This window comes from Trachymyrmex septentrionalis, unplaced genomic scaffold (assembly GCF_001594115.1).
Source record: "Trachymyrmex septentrionalis isolate Tsep2-gDNA-1 unplaced genomic scaffold, Tsep1.0 scaffold21, whole genome shotgun sequence".
Taxonomy (NCBI): domain Eukaryota; kingdom Metazoa; phylum Arthropoda; class Insecta; order Hymenoptera; family Formicidae; genus Trachymyrmex; species Trachymyrmex septentrionalis.
Window position 1 is genome coordinate 1,354,731 of NW_017305288.1, and position 4,478 is coordinate 1,359,208.

Sequence of the window (4,478 nt, forward strand, 5' to 3'; positions counted from 1 at the left end):
GGGGGGTGGAGGGGGAAGGGGAAGAGAGAGGAGGAAAGGAAGATCGTTTTCAGAGGACAAGGGTGGGGGGAGGAACGTCGGGTGCACGGCCGTGGAGCGCGTCGAGGTCTGAAGTCAATTTGTCGGGGAATGCGTTGGGGCAACACGTGTGGCACTCGCAAGACCTCCGTCTCCTTCGTCTCCCTCTCTCGGTTTCGTGTCCACGATTAATATGCTGAAAAACCTCCATGAAATCTAGGCGGGGCGCGGAGGGCGCCATCGTTTGGAAGTCGCCCGAAAAAGGCAATTAAGCGTCCGGCAATTTGAGAAGGACGATTGGATCAGACTCGGAGTCTCCTACTCTCCGGAGAGGGAAGAGGATCCGTTTTTCGATCGCAAAGTGAAGCGATCCGTAAATATTTCTCGATGATATCCATGCACGTCTCCATCTTCGTCGTAAAAGATATATATTTCGGATAAATGAGTTTGACAGGAAAATGATGTGAATTGTTTTCCCTCTACTTTTAATGAAGATATAAAAATTTGCAGGACATTACGCGTATCCCATTTTATATTGCAATACATGCATACATCCTTAGGATCGATTTAATGGTATAAAGAGGAAAATTGAATCTTTATATAATTTATATAATTTCACGTTGGAGAGTAATTATATGATGAAACAGACGATGTAACAATCTGTTTTCATTACATCGTAATTGAAGATGCATATTTTAAATCTTTATATATGTGTATATATTTTTAGATTCTTGTCGAAAGTTATGCTTGAGAGTAAATTTTTGGTATACACACATTTCTTATAATACAGATGAATAGAAAAAAAGATTCTATTTTAGTTCTTATTTCGGAGAATAGGTAATTAGTCGGAGAATCGGGAATCACGTCTAAAAAGCAGGCCCGCAGTCTGCTCTGGAAGACGGAAAGTTCGACATGAATGTGAGGGAGATGAGTATCCCTGAATTCGTAGAAACTTTTCGTCTTAATTTCGACTTGTCTGCCACTATGTACTTTTTTTTTTTTAAGAACTTATATATTAGCATAGCAATAAATTAGCCGATCCTTCTTCGCACATGTAGCTAAATAAAGCAGTTTCTAAAAATATAATCCACACCAGATATTTCTAAACCGTTACCTTGTATTATGATATAGAGCTCGATGTAAGTTTACTGTATCAGTATTTCTTTACATGTGTTATCTCTCTACTATGTATATCGTATCTTTTATTTTATATATTTTTTAAATATAACGTTTAATATACGTATCACTTAAATATCATATGAATTCCTTCTGTTTGATATTAGTTACCGGAATCAAATGAATATTTTTTTATGTATCAATGAATTGTGCTTATTAGGCTTTATCTCTTCGGAGAAATTCTAATTCACGCAGATCGAAATTCTAGAATTTATTGGTGGAAAGCTACAAACGTTTATTCGCGTCATTAGATCATAATGTATTATTCTGGTTTATATTATATATCAATTTAGCTATTAATACGATATAGAACAGAGATAATGAAGACCAAGTTAGAAACGGTATCACAAAGATTCTTGAAAATATTTTTTCTTTCAATTTTCGGAATAAAATATACAACGTTTCCGATAAACAATTTCGTTTAAAATGTAAATATTTCCGACAAAAACAGCATCCAGTGATGAAATAGATTTTCTTCGAAATGCAGTGACGAACGGGAAGACAATTAGACGAATATGGACGAGTCGGCGAGTTTTGTGTGTGTGTGTGTGCGCCTTCTTTTTTTCGGCGGTCCAGATTCGAGGATCCGATCAACCTTTCGGTCGTCGGGGTCGCGTCCGCAGCCAGCCACTACGTAGGTATCCACTTATAAACACGACCCTACTTACTCTTTCCGTAGTCCTGGCCTCGTAGGACTCGCGTCAGAGCGGTAAAAGGGTAGATAGATACACGGCACGGTATTAGTAGGTATTAGGTGTTGGCCTGGGAACGATTGCACGTGCTGGCGAGGAATCCCATCCCTCCTGCGAGTTCGGATAATTCTTTAAGTGCTTCCTTTCCCCCCGCTCGCGTCGCCGCCACTCACGACTCCGCCGCTCTTACCCGGGGGCCGATCCTCGGTCTCGGGTCTCGACCTCTACCCCCGGCTCGCTACCCATCGGTACCCGACGTGCTCGCGATGCCACTTCAGGATCTATATACGACTCGCTCTCTTTTCCTCTCTTCTTTGTCGTCCTCGCTACCGAGATACTGCCGAGTAGCTTTTAGCAATTTTCCGTATGCACCTACTAATCTCCGCTTCTACCAAGGGGAGACTGAGAAAAATAGATAAAGAGAAAGAGACAGAGAGAGAGAGAGAGAGAGATGCCTTAACGTAATGCCGTTAATCTCCTTAGCGATGCGAAAGTTAAGTGGCTTCAGATTGAATGCGCTGTAATGAGTACACGAGAGCACTGTTCCGATATCAGAAGGAAATTACGCCGTTCTATGTGCATTAGACTCGAGATGTAATTTTAAAAAGGATCAAATCGACAATTGTACCAAGCGACAATTTCAGGAAAGAAGTTATCCAAGTAGATACTAAATAATGTTTATTCATTTAGAAGACGTATAGGTACCGAGACTTTACACTTTTTTTGTAAATACATATATAATAATTTTTCTTGATAAATAGTTACAAATTATAATTTTCAATGGTTAATAATTATTGAATATCATGACACATCTGTAGCAATTTTATTTTACGTTCTTCCTTGTGACGATTAAAATAGAATTGTCCAATTAAAGTTGTTGTAAGCATTTTAATAAAATAGTAATCGTGCTATTCGATAGTGAATAAGAATTTAAATAACGCAACGACGCAACGTTTGACTTTCCGCTTGAATTTTCCTACCGTCCATGACGTTTCCGTTAATTTGTCGATCCCTGCGCGTCACATAGCACGCGTGTGTTGCATCATAAATAGAGCATTACTACCGCAAATTTGAAACGTTGAGTTTCATAATTGCAACGATATTACTACACACGAGGCTCGTAACTTCCACAACTGGTTAGAGCCGCGCGCGAAGCGGCACGCTGTGTCCCCGGTAAATGACATAATTATCCCTGAATGAGTACGCGCGCGGATCGACCCGGTGTAACCTCCGCGAATGAGTAAAATTACTTGCACGGCAGCTAGTTTTCCGTGTTTGCCCGCGATGAACAAAATAATCCTGCCAAGTATCCTATTTGCATGCCGGAATTGTGTTCGCGCGTGCACCCGATATAGCGTCAAGTTTGTCGGCAAGGACATCTCGGGAGGCCATTAAAAGGGGTTGATACCGGCCGGAGCGCTGCCGCAGGAAAGTCAACGAACCGTTTGAAGATGCCTGTGTGAACATCTGGATGAAATTAAGTCGAAACGGCTCTCTTCCGTAGACACGCTGTCTCCGGTGTGTTTCGACAGTTTCATATGTTTTTGGTCCCCATCGCTATTTGCTTAAAATCCGCATCAGTTTCCTATTCCGAACGGAAAAAAGTAGCAGGGACACGGAAAGGGAATGTCTCGCAATTAGTAACGATATTAATAGTCTCTTAATCGCAAGACATGATAATTTTTCGCAGTTAAAAAAATTTTTTTAATTTTTCCAAAGTTTCTCAACGAAGATTATTGATGCTAAATATCTTCTCCGATAAAAATACATAAATAAAAATCTTCGTCACTATTAAAAAAAAAAAATGACTCGATTTTTTTTTCTACGCCATTGAAAGTGACATTTTAAATATTTTGATTAACAATGACATTTAAAATTATTTTAATATATTCAAATATAAAGTTCAACGCATATGTTATGATTAAGAACATAAACTTAGTAATTAAAGAAAAATTTAGAAACCAGGTATGTAAATCCATTTCTCTCACATTAGATTCAGGTTCCAACAAACTAATTAATGAGCAAGAAATTAATGAGCGTTAGTCTGAGCGTAGCGTTTAAGAACTTGTATAAACATTAAAATAGGTAATGCAATTTGTGACACAGACATTATCACAATCGCATCAAATTACGATTTACACTTGGTAGGCAATCCCATTAGAGCCTGGCAAATAGTAATTTCCTACTAACGAGAGAATTCAATAGCATAATTCATTTGAGAAATTATCACATACCGAAATGTGATTCCGTAATGTCTTAATAAAATCGGGATTATAAATACGCGGGGCTTTTTTTCCCCGCAAGCACGTAAGCGCGAGCGGAGCGGCATTAAAATTCCATGGAGTTATCCGTAGTTTTGATATTCCCGCTCGTTTGCCAGTGCGCAGCATTTCCAGCGGGATTTTTTTCCATGCGTTTCGAGCGCGCGCTGTACAATTAAAACAAAAGCGAGGGCGCGAGCGCCGGACAAATACGCCCGGCGCCAGGAAAGCGCGGCAGTGGCGACGAGTATTCGAGGTGCTTCGACATATTCGTGGTTCCGCGTATAAAAAAAAAAAAAAAAAAAAAAAAAAAAAAAAAAAAAAAAAAAAT